We start from the raw sequence: 16,674 nt of genomic DNA on the forward strand, positions 1-16,674 counted from the left end.
CCTTTTCTCATATAAACTATGATATCCTTGAAGGCAAAGATCGTCTACTTTTATCTACATTGAATCTCTGGTACCTGGCAAAGGATATAGTTCATAGTAGCCATTTAAAAAGTATTCGTTAAATCGAATTTAACTATGTTTCCATTTAAAAGCAACTTTTAATTTCTTTAATCATCCACAATATCACAAAGTGTAAAAACCACCTTGGTCAGAATTTTTTAAAGAAAAGCTCAATTATTTCCCAGTTCTAAATAGGACAACTTCTCGATGTGCCCACTAATGCAGTTAAGATGCAAAATGCACCCTCAGATAACCGTTACTCTGAATAGAATCTAAAAATTTTTAAATCTTTTAAAAATGTGGTATCTCCAGAGCACACTAATTTTCACTATGATTTGATTGGTACTAAGCTATTATTTCTGACAATAGTGAAATGTTCGTGAAGCCATCCACGGTTCACAATAGCCCACCAGTTTCTGAGCTTATTTTCTAGCTTCTAAATGCCATCATCTGATTTACCATGTCTCAGGAGAGTTTTATTTTATTAGAGGAAAGTACCATGTCATTGTATTCAGTGTTAGAAAGCATAAAAATCATTCGTAGGACTTAAACACGTCTATAATCCTTAAATAATTGCAAAACTACCCTGAATTATCACTGTTTTTGATAACTGTGTGATATAATTCCAGAAATTACAACGGAAAGAAGGACATCATACAGTACTAACTTCTATCTGCATAGTGCTTTATCTTATTCTATCTTAGCAACAAACCTATAAGATAAGAAGACCTTAAGAGCCTTATTTTATAGACAAGAAATCAGAGGCTCAAATGTTTGGTCAGAATGTTAGTTAGTAGTACACTGTGGTCTAGAATGTCAGTTTCTTCCACTGGGATAGGCTAAGTAATGTGGTGATAGAAACAGGTTCAAATCCCGGTGGCTTGAATAAACAAGGTTTACTTCTTCTGCATGTGGCTTGACTGGGGCTCTGTCCAATGTCACTGTCATCTTTATACTGGGACCAAGATAGACGGAGCAACCACAGTCTGGAAAACTGTAGTTTGCTATAGCAGGCCCGAGCATGTTGAAGGATTTCAAGTGGCAGTTATGCTGGCCCAGAGGAGAAATGCATCACTTCCACTCTCAAATCATGGGACAGAGCTAGGCACAAAGCTCTTGGAGGGAGATCAGGAAATCTATTTCTACCATGTGCCTGAGAGTTAACACCAAGTGTCCCATTCCCTAGTCCTCTGCTCCAAACAGTGCCTGCTGTCTCTCTGACCTTATGTGTTTCCAAGGGACTTCAAGTAGTGTCTAATCAGGGCAGTACAGAACTACTCTTGGATAAATATGGTGTGAGCGTCCTTGAAAAGGCAGTTTGCAGTCAAGGGCATGACCACCAGAGTCGAAGCTAGGTTTCCATAAACAAGTGTATAGTTCATGCATTGCGCAAGAGTTTCAAACCTCGTTCAGACAACCTACCTCTTTAGCTCTCTAGCTGTGTTAATTTAAACTTGATATTTAACCTTCTTACATCTGTTTTCTCCACTGTTAAAGTTAGTATAAAAATAATACTTAATTCAGAGCCTTGCCGGACAGACTAAATGAGGTAAGACATGACAGGTAATTTTCACAGTGCAGTGCAGAGCAGAGACTTAATAATCTTAGTTCTTAGTATTATTAAAAGCATTTTTTTTTCTCTTCATTGTTACCAAATAAATAATTATGTGAACTTTTGGTCACTTCCTGAGGATAGGCTGCTGGAAGTATAGTAACTGGATCAAAGATATTGAAACTTTAGAGGGCACTTGACTGACATTTGCTCTTGAAAATGATCATATCAATCTACCTTCCTACCGATATTGAATGAAGTGGCCCATCTCACTATGTTTTAGCCACCGTTGTGATTTCAAACTGCCCCAGATTACCCCCAGAAATATTTGGAATATTCCAAATTCCACCACAGAGTCGTTAATACTTCTGTTTTCTGAAGATAAAAATTTTATTTGAAGGAATAGGATGCCAGCCTTCATGCATTCCCCAGTTCATTGGAATAAAGGAGTTACCAAATCAGCTGATACATTGCTAAGCACGATGAATGAAACATGGCCCCATTATTTGGGGTGGCTTAGAGAGAGAACTGGAGAAATTTCTAGGCAGAGGAAAAATCACCAGCAAGGAAAGGATTAATTAAAGACTTTGGCAACTAGGAAAAGATTGGAGATTTTGGTCTAACACAGCAAGGGGCTGAACAGAAAGTCTTCCTCCCTCAGATATCTTCTTGGGTCTATTGGGCCTCTAAACCTGAAAAAGAATAAACTTGTAAACCTATACAGGATCTTAGCAATCTGTGGGCTCTAAGACCCACAGCAAATGAGCTGGCTTGTTCACTGTCCAATGAGTAGGTAATAACATATACAAAAATGGAAGCCTCAGTACTGCACTGACTCCTTTCATTTAAATTTAACTATATTTGTTGGACTATCCATTCTGAAGGTTTTGAAACAAACAGCTCTGTAGTTAAAGCAAATTATCTGCACAAAAGCAAAGATTTAAACTAACTCCAGGGACCAAGAGTAAAGTGCCAAGGTTTTTCTTAGAGATAAAAATCTAAGGGAGTCAATGATAGTAAGAGAGAGAGAGGTTATTTTCACAGAAATTTGATAAAATATTTTCCACCTTTGCAAGCAGAGCACCTGCTGGGTCAAGTGGGCATATGGTGGGGTAGTTGCAGAGAAGAAACGCATTCATATCTTTGGAAATCTGTGTTCAAATCTGTTCAACGATATTATTTTTTCTCCTTGATTTCTTCTGCTAAGAAAATATTCTAGAAGTAAAACTTTTATTTAAACCTTTGAGGAAGCAAGCTCAAGTGCAAATGTTCCTTCAGGTCACTGGTCTAAGCCTACTTTATTTAAACAACTGTATATCAAACGATAAAGGCACCAAACCTCTTGCCTTGTTAGCAATGAGTCTTCTGAAGAGCAAGTCCCCAAATGTCATAAAATTTCATGCTTAACCTACAAAGCAGCAAAAGCAAAAAAAAAAAAAAAGTTGGAAAGTTATATGTCTTCTATGTGATTTAAAATGTTACCTTACTGTGTTAAACAGCCATAATCACTCAGATAAGTACTATACTTTTTCTACCATAAATGTTTTATTCTAGAATATTCTGTTACTAGTAATCACTGAAATAAGAGCTTTATATTGAGTCATGCTATAAAATTCTATATTTTCATGGGGAGTGGGTTCTAAAATGAAACCTTCTTTGTTTGGATTCTGAGATATTGTGCATATTTATTAGCCCATCTGCTTCGGAGAAAGGCATCGCAGGGGCCCCAAAGCATTAAGTCTACATTTTGAGTCATTCACAAAAGGGAAGTGGAGATGTCAGACCAAGAGAAATTGTAGATCATAGCAAGTGTGTTGATATTTCATGAAAATTAGTTTACGTTGGCCAAGCACTGTTGGGCTTTTAAAATCTGCTCCGGCTGTTCACAAATCTGGAAAGTCAAGAGATGGAAGGCTAAAGTACTGAAGGCAAAAGAGTCAAAGAAAAAAAGCCTTCCAAAGCTTCTCAAATTCATCTACAAGAGTCTCTATGGATGTAGAGGAAAGGCAATTCAGAATGGTAGAGAAAACGAGAGATGTTCAATAAGCTTTTAACACTTCTACATCAAAGAGCTGATAAAATATGAAATAATTCTGGCCAAGATCTTCCTCAGATAGTGTAATTGCAAACTCCTGACAAGAAGACTGAGATCAATAGTTAGAAGTTTTACACTGAAGATCAATACTTAGAAGTTTTGATTTCTCCTTGTGAAAATATCTACAAGACCCAAAAGCCAAAACCTTGAATATCTTTTCTGTTTTGATTCTTCTTCTTCTTTTTTTTCTTCTTCCTCTTCCCCTCCCTCTTCCTCTTCTCCTTCTTTTGAGAAATGGACTATGCTATTAAAAACAAAGCTTTACTGCTTAGAAACCACCATTGCGGCTTCTAGTAAAGTTAGCAACAGGAGGCAAATAATGAGGAACCTGTTCACGAACGTTCTCTCTACTTATGTAAACTGTGGGAATTTGCCAAACACAAAACTCTCTAGTTAGTACAGAGTAATAGATATACTAAAAGTGTATCTATAAGAGTTTAAACCCATTGAAAGTAAACATTTTGATCCAAAAAAAAAATTGGGGTTTTATATGAAATATGGACACACAACTTCACACACATGCACACACACAATTCCTGACTGCCACGTGAAACAAAATTTTGTCTTTCCTTCTAAGTAGATATTGCTACCTTATTGAGATAAACATAGCTTTAAACTTATTTCTTGCTGTCTTGTTTTCTGGTCATCATGACCACAAAGCCTTCTGAATCTATTACAGCATATAGATTTTCTTTCCTTTTTTTTTTTGTTCTTTTTTTTGTTTTGTTCTGTTTTGTTTTTCCTATCTCCCAGCAATAAGTCTACCTCAAGTGTCTAGGGATAGAATATGGTAATTTAAAACTGATAAGAACAAATACTACACATGGTCTTAGTCAAAGGCCGAGAAGCAATAGAATATGGTAATTGTAAAAGCAGTAGCTTGTATTTGCTATTCAGAAATGACCGTGTTTCTGTTTTGCTCAATAATTTTTCCAGTGTAAAATAGCCACAGCAGGTTATTCACCTAATTTCCAGGCAAGGGGTGATGAAATTTGCCCTAAAAACCTTGGGGTTCCACTCTTCTCTCTATATGAATGAATCCTTCATATATCAACTCAGCTGGCAGTGATCCTTTATTTCTGATGCCTAAAAACCTCTCTTGACACTTGTGTTCTACTTGTACAATTTATAACCTCATTTTATTTTCTTAAATACGTTGTTATTTTCCTAAAGGCAATGTGTGTGTGCATATGTATGTATGTGTAGGTATATGTATATGTACATATTAAAATTTTTTCTAGCATCCAGTAGTAGATTCTCAATTTTAAAAAACTTAAAATCACAAAGCCTTGAGTCAGCAGCAAGTTGAAATTCACAGGACTAGAAAGAATAGAGATGAAGGTAAGAGGGGTGAACTTTGAGACCAATTGTGTTCAGAAGGCACTTGAAGAATACATTCATTTTGAAGCACCTGGTCCATGACTACTAAATAAATAGCCTGTCTGCTGGCCTGTCTTTCTTCTTTCTTTTTTTTTTTTAACCTTCTATGTATATATATTGTTATGTATTCTGGTGCTACTAGAACTATGAAGACAGACAATCCATGGTTCCCACCCTAGACTATTTCTTACTTAACCTAGACTATGTTTTTCAAATTTTATCATGCATAGGCATCATTTGGTTGTTTTTTTTGTTATTTTTGTTTGTTTGTTTGTTTGTTTTTTTAATGCACAGACAATAGGCCTGGGGCAGAGTTCAAGAATCTGCGTTTTTAACGAGCTCTCAGTCTGCAGCTCCACAGACCACACTCTTAGACACAAGAATGTCTAGTATGGATCTTTTGAACTTGTGGTTGGTGGTGTCTGGAAATTCCAGAATATGAGTTATATCCCCAACTCCAGTTTTGCACTCAATCTTTAGGTAACCCAAAGTAGGAGGGGAAAAAAAAAAGTTAATAGATTATTCCTGTTACCAAGAAAATATCACAAAACATTGACAACAAAGGAAAATGAGTTGGTATGACCCTGATAAGCAATAAAGAAATCATTAGTAAAAGGAACACAGTTATGAAGTCACAGCAAAAGGTTAGGGATGTTTAAATAAGCAGAAATACCTTGAACTGGATTTAGGTCTTAGGAAATTTCAATAATGAGCAACATTTTCCCAAATGTCTTGACCATTCTCTTTATGCACAATATAAAGTGAAGAGGATCATAGGACAATAATATATAGTGATAAACGTGTTTGATAACACTTCCCAGGTGCTGCTGGGTCCAATTATCTTGGTGCTAAAATATCCTCTAATTGGGTGTGAAACACACATCAGAGTTAATTACACTGTGCACTGCTATATGGGCTTGAAATAACTAAGAATGTTTTCATTTCTCAACTGGCCTAGAAAAAAAAAGTACATGCATTTCAAGTTTCAATCCTTAGAGATTTCTTTCAAACTCATGAGATCAGCTAGATATGAATTTATGTAAATTTCTAACCCTAGAATCTTATCGAGACCATAAACCTCTTATCATAACCTAAATACTTTGATCTATAAAAGTACAGCTATCTGTGTCTTATGAGGAACATGTGCCCTTTGAAATTTGAAAAATCAAAACATTATGGGAAGTTCTGTTACATAAAAAAAATGTTGTATTATACTATATTATATTTGTCACTTAAAAGTACTGGTCACTTAAAATTAGTTTTGGGGAGCTCATCTCCATGACAAATGTTGGATTATCAAGGCCAAATGCCTTACAGAATATCAGTTATATAATACATGAACAGTATTGCGAGAGCTGGAAGATTAAAACCTAAATGAAAACAAAATCTGAAAAGGAAATCATGGAAATACCTTCGAGTTGGAATTTAATCTATCACAAGGAGATCTAGCAACCCATCCTTAGAGCAAAGATGAAAGACATTCTCTTGACTAAACCCTTCTATGTTATTTAACCAAAAATATAAATGTAGATAAACAGATAGATAGATAGAGAGATAGATAGATAGATAGATAGATAGATGATAGATAGATATAGATATAGATATATACACATTTATATATTTAGCAATTAATAAATTTAAAGTTAACATGGGTTGTTAATCTTATGAAAAGGTACATAGATGAGCAGGGATGATAATGAGTTAAAGTGTCAGCCACTTGTTTCCTAAAGCCTCTTGATCTATTGTCCTGGGAGTGTGTGGCTGTGTTGACTCTTTTGGTAGGTTATCTCCTGACCTTGGTGGACAGACTCGTGATACTTGCCAGGTTTTTCCTGATGCAACTATTTCTCTGGTCGCTAGCTGACTCATCCATTCTGTCACTGGTTTCTTCCATTTCACTTTACCTTTCCAGCTTCATCCATCACCTGCTGCTCTCCTCTCATCTTACTGTACCAATAGTTTATGCTCCTTTGAGCCAATACTTTGCCATTGCTCATCCCACACATGGCAATGCTTAAAAATTAAATGTTAAATCATTATAACTCATCCCAAAATGTGGTACATTTTACAGCTGCTATAAATAAAAATCACAAGGTATCTGAGATTATTCTGTCTGTTAAATCATTTCAGAGGTCAAGATTTTTCAATAAGGATTTCTTTAATTTACTGTCTCTCCTCAGAAAAATTGGATTCATCCTAAACCTTTGAGTTACACATTTTTCACCCTCCAGCATTGGAATCTGATTTCAAATTTTTTTTTCATATCATTTCAGTGAACCATTTCACTAACCTAAGCCAAAAAATCTGAAAGTTGCCAAAGGTTACAATTTTTCAAAATTTTATTTGTCTTTGCACCACTGTCACTTTGGGAACAGAAAGTATTTACAAAAGACATGTCATGTTTGACAGATTCTTGATTCAATAACTATACAACATAAACCATTAGCAAGAATTAATGTATCTGTACCTTGCCCAGTTTATAGGTAAAGATTAAAATATTTAGAATACTCACTGACTTTTTACTTGTTATTCTTGCAAATTCAGTCCAGGTCCAAGTGAAATATGGATTTCACTTGGCTCTTTTAAGCAAATAAATAGAGGGCAAAAAGTAAACCTGGTCTGATGGCCTATTTTAATTATAAAAACCAAATAATTAAACTTTTATGATAAAAAGAAAAAGTACCACTACTTAAATTGATTTTAACCTTGTTAATTTACCAAAAGTGGACTATAGTTTGTAATAACAAGTAAAATAACTTTTCCATGGTAAAAATTGCTCGTTTTCATTTCATTTTATACTGTATCCAAAACTTGAAATTTCTAAGATCTAGTTAAATCACATAACATTTTATATGCCTAGAAAACTCAATATAAGTATGTTATGACTATAATTCCTGTTTTTATTAATCCTACCAGACTGTTTATTTTTTATTAATTCAACAAGCAGTCAACAAACATCTCTAACATACCAGTTATTAGTGACACAAAGTCACAGAGACTCAAGACCTGAGCCATGAGAACTTCTATGCTACTGGATAAAACAATAATTCATTGAATAATCACATTAACATATTATGACAAATTATGAAACAGAGGAATGCCAGATTTAGACCGGAGATCAGGAGATTCTGCCTTAATTAACTGGCATTTGAATGAGAACTGAAAAGGAGAACTTTTTAACCAAGGAGAAGATTGGTTTTGCAGCAGAATGGAGCGTGTCTCAGGTCCCATGGTAGGAAGAAGCACATCACGGTGAGGAACACTGAGAAAGGCAGAGCGGCCGGAGCAAAGGTGAGGGAGGTTGTGTTCTCATTGCGCTGATCCTGTTTTTCCCAGCCCTCTGTTCTATTTGCCCCTTTCCAGCCCCACCCCCATACGAGGCAACTGGTGCTAAAAGTACGCGTACCAGTTTGCGGCCATGCCACCCTGAACAAGACCGATGCGTGATCTCGGAAGCTAAGCAGGGTCGGGCCTGGTTAGTACTTGGATGGGAGACCATCTAGGAAAACCAGGTGCTGTAGGTGTAAAAAATAAAAAATAAGGGATTGTAAACTGACAAGGTCCTTGCAATCTGTGAGGTCAACCAAGGGTTACCTCGCCTAAAAAAAATAAAAATAAAAATATGGGTACCAAATCCCCTATTGGTGTAAGGCTTGCACTGGGTATCAAATAGTTTGGTCTGGCCAGGTTAGATTCAGATGTGAAAACTGCTGTCCATCTATGCAGGTGCCCTGTCCTTGACCAGACTCACTTCTTCAGTGTTTGCAGGGTTCTTATTATATCCGGAGTAGGGCTGGCAACACAGGGTTTCATAATGGGACCTGTTTGGGAATAACACTGAATGAAAATGTGAGGGCCAAAACAGGTCTAATTATCTCAAATTCTGTGCTAAAGCAGATTGTGTTGTAGCTGGCCTTTGATGTGTTCTCAGAATCTAATAATAACTTAAAAATGAGACAAGCATCTGTCTAGAACTTTTAAGGGGTCTTATTTAAAATGCTTTGCAATGGCAAATTATGAATTGAGATTCAAATTGTCTTTTTCCGTTTGTATTGTAGGGATGATTAATAAGGTTCAGAAAACACATCCCTTTATGTTTTGGCAGAAACCTACATGTTATAATGTTTGTAAGAGTGCAGTTATAGCACATGGGTCTGGTAGAATTGTATTCCACACCAGGTGGTAGAATAATATGCCTTTTTATGAAAATAAATTAAACATAAATTATTTCAGATCAAAATGAAAAATTTTATTATAAGCCCCTTACAAGCCTAAGTCATACCTTATTAGCACAATAAATATCACAACTTAGGGAAAGGTACATTTGCTAATTAGAAACAATAATGAATAATTGAATGAATGACTGGATATCACTGAGTGTACTCAAAATACTAAAAATTATTTCTGAACGGAACTCTAATGTAAACAATGGATTTTGGGTGATAATGATGTATTTTCATCAATTGTAACAAATGTACCACTCTGGTTGGGGATGTTGATAATCGGAGAAATTGCATGTGGGAGCAGAGGGCAGGAAATACATGAGAAATCTCTGTACTTTCCACTCAATTTTGCTTGAACCTAAAACTGATTTAAAAAATAAAGTCCATTTAAAAAGTTTACAAATTTTAATCTGGTGAAATAATCTTAATTGTTATGGAAACCATGATATTTTTTGTCGCAGTGTAAGTTTAGGTTTAGAATATCAGCAGCATGAAGCAGTTCATCTACCTCTAACTCAGTGTAACTGCTGAACAGGTAGAGAGGTGATGGCTGAAGCTGGACCATTTATACAGTGTTTCCTGTTCTAAGTACTGTGTGAACTACCTGTGCATATATTTTCATTGATTCCACAGAAGAACCACATGATATAGGTACTATTTTTATTTCCAAGTTATCTATGGGGGAAAAGTGAGGTTCAGAGAAGTTAATTAAGTTCTCCAAAATCACATAGATAGCTTCTGTGGGTTGGATAAAATGGTTCTGGGTAGTCAACTCTTAGGCTTGCTTTTCTTATGCTTTGCTTTCCTGGAAAAATGAAGTGTGAGTACAGCTTATAAAACTAGATTTGAAAATAACCAGCAGTTTTAATGTAAAATGGAATCTGCAGATCACGGAGTAAGCTCAAATTAGGTGAGGAAAGATGCACTAGAATGAACCCATCAATTTTCTTGCTGTCGTTGAAGCCCTAGGCATACACCGCTTCTGCATCTGCTTTCAAAGAGTAGTCTAGGCAGAGGAGAACACGTGAACAGTGGCACAGAGGGCTAACCATATGTATTTAGGGCACAGCAAATTGTTGTTCAAGATAAATCCTCAACCATCATCCTGAAAGCTTCCAATTCTGAGTTTTCACTACAATTCAAATTAGTCATGGATAAAAATCCCCTCGCAATTCTCTGACTCTTTTGTGATTTAGTATGACAGCATCAGAACAAAAGAAAGGTTTTGTCATTATTCTCTAGGAGTTTACAGTAGAAGAGAAGAAAGAAATACTAAATTCATGTCTACGTCACTGTATGGACTATAACAAAATGTGGCATTTACAGAAAAATCTTGGGGAAAAAATAAAACCACACAATGTAAATTATCTTTCCCACTTCCTGGGGCATCTGGGCCAAGTCCTATATTGATCAAAAGAAGTCCAATTCTGTTATTTCTGCTTTTGGGAGAATAGACAAAGAAGTAGGTGGAAAAAAAAAAAAATAAGCAAAGAGATTCTTTGTCTTCTTTGGGACAGCCAGAAATAAAAATTATTTAATCTCGTCTGGGAGCCATAGTCATTTTTCAAAATCAGTTTTAAAGACACCGTTGTCTTATGTTTACTTTCCAGGTGTCTACTTTCTCAAGGTAACAAAAAGGTTTCACAAGGATTTTATCTCAAACTGATTAACAGATGCAAACAGAGCTAGGCCTATCTGGGCTACCACAAGGCCTGTTTGACTAATTGCCCTGATAGATCATTCTCCTGATGCCTAATGTTGTTATTGCACCCAGCATAGCTGAGATAGCACATGTTTAACCCCTGACCTTCCAGCTGCCTAGACCACATTGCTCTGAAACTAACCATTCTCCATCATCACTTCCTCCCCATGGCAGCCAGGGAAAGAGATCTGTTTCTAAGCAAATAGCAAAGGCTCTGACCCTGTCATGAGTCACCAGTCTGTCTGCCCACTACCAAGATTCCCCCTTTATATATTTATTCAGCTTGTCAGAGTTCCTGGCAAAGAGGATAATGATATTTGAGGTAAATAGGATTCATACTAACTCTGCGAACAATAATTTCATAAATCTGAGATGTCTTAAATGGTTCCTTATAGACTTCATGTAACCAATGCATTCCATTTTACCCTCTTTTAAAGTAACTTTTGCTTTAACAAAAATCATAAAATAGCAAAGCCATAGAAGGAATAAAATAAAAATATTCCAGGACCATTCTTTACAACGTAGGGAAATATCTAATTATTCTGTGTCTCAGGGCACTGATATAAATTACTATAAAACAAGCTAAATACTATTACTAACAACATAAGTGAGAATAAATGTATTTTATCTAAGATGGGTCATCTTTTTGTTGTTGTTGCATGTATCACAGGTCTTATTCACAGGATTTACACTGATCACGTTTTAACAGATACTGCCAACACATGGTAATTCAGCTGCTGACAGTCCTGGCTGAGTATTGCTATACAGAAATTTCACAGTGCACAACATTATAGAAACATTAAATGGAAAAAACACAACAGCAAATGGTGGTTTTTATGACTGTGTTAACAAAATCATGTTGTCTTTACAAATCGACAAAAAATATATGAAGAAAAACAAAAAAATTATTATGAAGTATATTTGCATACCTATTCATTTTCTTTCAATATCTCAAACTTAAATAGTCATAAAATATTATAGGCTATAACATTGGGAAAAAAATCCATTTTGATACATATAGCATTTCAGTTTTCAGTAAACTGTTTAACATCAAATCAAAGCATTATGGCTTAATTATAAAATATCTTCTACCTTTCCAACACTGTTAAGACAGGTCTCTATTAGACCTTTAAAAATTTTTAAACCTCCCTCCCCCAAAAAAGCATATTTCTTTTGTGAAAACAATTCCTGAATGCTAATGTTATCAATCATCATTATTCTTCCCTCATAATAAATTCCTGGTATTTTCCTCTTCCCATTAAGAAAGCAAGATTGCAGGGCTTGAAATATGAAGTGGATTGACAAGATATTGGAAATGCCCGAGGGAATAAAAAGATAAATAATCAAAGTTATGTGTGTCTTTGGGTTTGCTTTGAAGGAGAACATGATACAGAAGGGGCCTCATTGTCAGATGATCTGGGTTTAGCCTTATTTAGGCAGCTTCTACCTTATTTTTCCGAATCTCAGTTTTCTCTTAAATAGTGTTGACGAAGCCTTTCTAATCAACTTCTGCAGTTTAAGTGATGTAAAGTGTGCAGCACAGTGACTGGAATCGAAGAAGAGCAAATATTTAATTGATGCAAAGCCCCTTCCTGCCATTTCTTATAAAACTGACCAGAGATTCCACTTAACTCTTATTTACCTTCATGTTCCTTTAAGAAAAATTTAACTGAACTTACACAAGTTTTGGAAAGCTTGATCCATAGTAAGATAGATTATCTTCTGAAAAGAAAGAAAACTAATGTTAAACATTAACAAGTATTGCATTGGAAGATAAATAAAATTTAGGTGAATTCCTAGAAGCTATAACAAAAGTTAAAACCCTTTTGTTTATTAGAAAATTTGGGGGAAAAAATGCCAAACAACAGGATTGTGTGGGGATGAAGCACAGAGGCCAGGCATAGTAAAGCACAGGAACTAACAACTTAGGCTCTGACAAGGAGCAATTCTGGGCCTCTCCTTTTAGCAGCCAGCCTGCCAGGAGCAATTTATGGAAATTTAAGACTTGCTTTCCTCATCTGGAAAATGCAATAAGAATAATTGTTTTATAGAATCATTTACTAGGATTAAATAAGATAATGTAAGTAAAGTATATAGCCTCACAGAAAAAAAAAAAAGACTTTAAAAAAAGGCTATTTTAATGTGTACATTATTGATATTAGTTAATAATATAAAATGATTCAGAAGTAATTAAGAATACTTTGACTGTTTTTAGTGTTAGGCTTCTCACATTCTTACACAGTTAAGTCTCTTTCTAATCATCTCTTAAATATTAATTCGTGATGACGAAAATGTCTTTGCTAAATTCTCCTTTCACCTTTCTTATTTAACTCTCCAACCAGTGGCGCCCATTCGACTCAAAGTCACTATAGCATCCCACGTTAGCATGAAATACAGAATGCTGGATTAGCAAGAAAATACTCCTTTCATGTTTTATGATTTATGTATACAGCCTAAAATTAATCACATCTGCAAACATTTGGATTCAATAATGCAGAGCATTAGGCAAATAATTTACCAGACTTCAATGAATCCAAATAAAGTCTGATAAATATGGGAAAAACTAGACCGAGAATTTTTCTACACTTAGGGTGTGCCTGTCTGTCTGCCTGCCTATGTATCTATCTATGTATCTATCTATGTATCTATCTATGTATCTATGTATCTATGTATCTATGTATCTATCTATCTATCTATCTATCTATCTATCATCTATCTCTCTATCTCTATCTCTCTATGTCTCTATCTCTATCTCTCTACCTCTCTATCTACCTACCTACCTAATCTGGGGTAGCATGTTAACAGAATAAGTTCATAGATGAAAAGTTTGTTGCTTATAGTATCCAGTTTTTGCTGCAATAAAGTTAACTATTTAGCTCTGTGGTGCATTTAACTGAATGATACCCATTACTTTGGCAGTTTCTGTACAAACATATTGTGGAAAAATAATTATTTAATGTACTAACAATCAACAGACACTACATTGCCTAAGGACAACTGTTGTGTTGGGTTCAAGGATTTAACATCCCAGTAATAATATTTTTAAACCTCGGCTTTCTTTTTAATAAATGTAATTGGATTTTCTTCTATATTAAAAAAAAAAAATGGGTGTCAGATAAATGCTATAAATCTGAAAGCAGAAAAGTAGAAAAGAAATAGTAATTTATATGCCACAATGAAGTGTTTCACAAGTTTTGTTTAACAAAACATATTTTACCCTGCTTATACCTTGATCTATAGGACCCCACTGATTACAAGGCTATAAATTGTGTGAAGAGCTCTGCAGAAAATCATAAAAGGGCAGCGAGGGGCCTTTATATCATGGAGTTTCTATGTCCCTAAGACTCAGCCAGAACTTTGATATTTAGTTTAAACACAACCATATATTTTTATTAATAATAAATAGAACCACTTGTTTCAATTTCATAAGCCCAATGCTCCAAACCTGGTGAGATTTCTATTACCCATGACCTGGGTATTAATCCTTTGATTTAAAAAAAAAAAGGTCTCCATTTTTCAAATGTTGACTTAATGCTGAAACAATGAGAAACAACTTTCCCAGCAATCTTAGCACATTAAACTGGGAAATAAGAGTGACCATTCTTTGTTCATGAGAAGAGCTATTAAAAATGCTTTCGGTACAGGAAATACTTTTTTACTCCCCAGATATTAGAGGATATCTTCAGGAAACTCAGCAGATTAATTACATGAGCCCTGGCTCAACTTTATTTAAAAGTAAAGCATAAGATTTAACACTCATCCAAAAATATAAAATCCTTCTTTCAGTAGTTCAGGATGCTGATATTTCTTATTTGAATATTTTCCTCTTGGCTCAGAAACTGATAACAAGGAGTTTTTCCTTTCTTTTTTATTTTTATTTTTATGTTTTTAGTAGTCAGACAAAGGAGAGATAAGAAGAGAATGTTGGTTAAATTTGCCTGGATTTTTAACATGCAATGCCACGATTAAAACAGTAGTGTGTTTCCTTAATTAACAAAGTGACAAATAGGTCTAAGCATAGAAGTTTTTAAGTTTTCAATTTATGTTGACTTAATGGCTTTGTGCAAGTTATTCTGCAATCAGTTTCTGAACAAGAAAGCGCTGTTCAAAGAAACAGGTGCCTCTTCATCCTTTATTGGGTAGAGAATATTCCGCCTTTTGGTAGAATTTCCACAAAAGTCCAGAATGTTGCCTGCCCTTCCTAAAAAGTATTCCAAAAAAAACACATTTCCTTATACTTCCAATGGAAAAGTTACAGCTTACATGCATTTTGCCAAAATTCAAGCCCATTCCCTTTAGCTAAGACTTAGAATAATCACATGACAAAAATACATATTTCACAACCACTGCTCTAAGCCTAGCGCTAAAGAGTGAGAGAGTGATTCGGGTGGAGGGGAAAGTGATGGAAATAGATCTCAAGGGACATATTTTCTGACTGAGAAACTAGAAATGACGTCAAGTAAGAACCAATTTCTGAAGCAACAGAGCAAGTGCAGGTTGAGGCTATGGTGCAAACAAGGAGGATGCACAGTAGAGAAGGAGATGAGTTTACAAGACATAGAAGGAATTCTCCTGGAGGAGGTTAGGCTGAGACAAGTCTAAAAGAAGGTGTAGAAAATGAGTTGGCTAGTTGGGAAGGGCTGGAGGGGAAACAGAGAGATCTGGCCTTGGGTATATATGCTGTCAGCACTGAGACCAGAACTTTCTCTGTCTATCATAGCTCTCTGTATTTTCCCACCCATTTCCCATGGTCCTAGTGGCATCAGAAAATATGTGGAAAAAAGTGGTAAATATGTAGATTTGTGCTTATACATGTAAATTCTTCAGACTCTCAACTTAAAGACAAAAATCGAAAATATAGGTTTCAAAATTTTTTTTTGTCTACTTTCAAGGTAAAGAATACCCCCTATGATACTAACTTATCTAAACCTTGGTTTCTTTGCCTGTAAAACTGAGATACTGATAATGGAATTGTGAGGGTTGATTTATTTAATGCCTACAAAGAATTTAGTCAAGTGTCTGGCACCTAAAAAGCACTCATTACATGCCCATCATCAGTGTTATAACCGTGGAGTTTATTTCCAAGCATAGAGATGCCTTGGACAGCCTACATGAGCACTTGTAGTATTTTACATTCAATATTCTGCTCCTAGGATGGAACGAATGAAAAGGTGGGGTGAAGTACTTATTAACATAAAGAGGGTGTATTAACTTAGAGATGCTCATATAATTTTGAGTGTGATATCTGGGGGCTGAAATTCCACATTTTACTCTCTCCATCTTCTTCCTGGGTGACAATTACAATGCTAAGTTTCAAGAACACGAGTCCTCCTTTTGGATTCTTGATGGACACCCATATTCTGTGACAATTTGAGCACCGATGAGAGAGTGTGAGAATCTGAAATCACTCAAGATATTCAAAGATCACTCAAAAAGTCATTTAAAGAACAAACAGATACAAGGGATAACCATGAAATAGTTTACCACCTAAAGTGGTTTGCTTTCTAACAAGAGCAAATGTGATATAAAAATCATAATCCTGGTGCATGAGAACATACCTTTCTACTCCTTATTTTAGCCTGTGTTTTATTTTAAATGAAAAACTTGAAATTTTACATTGTCTGATGCAGTTTTAAGAGAATTTACCACAGATTTTGAGATC

At 35.3% G+C, this 16,674-nt stretch overlaps 1 pseudogene; it reads left to right on the forward strand.

Moving 5' to 3' along the window:
* The first annotated feature begins 8,495 nt into the window (after positions 1–8,495).
* On the forward strand, positions 8,496–8,611 carry LOC111737896 (annotated as a pseudogene).
* The last annotated feature ends 8,063 nt before the right edge of the window (positions 8,612–16,674 follow it).

Source organism: Pteropus vampyrus, unplaced genomic scaffold (genome assembly GCF_000151845.1).
Source record: "Pteropus vampyrus isolate Shadow unplaced genomic scaffold, Pvam_2.0 Scaffold32, whole genome shotgun sequence".
Taxonomy (NCBI): domain Eukaryota; kingdom Metazoa; phylum Chordata; class Mammalia; order Chiroptera; family Pteropodidae; genus Pteropus; species Pteropus vampyrus.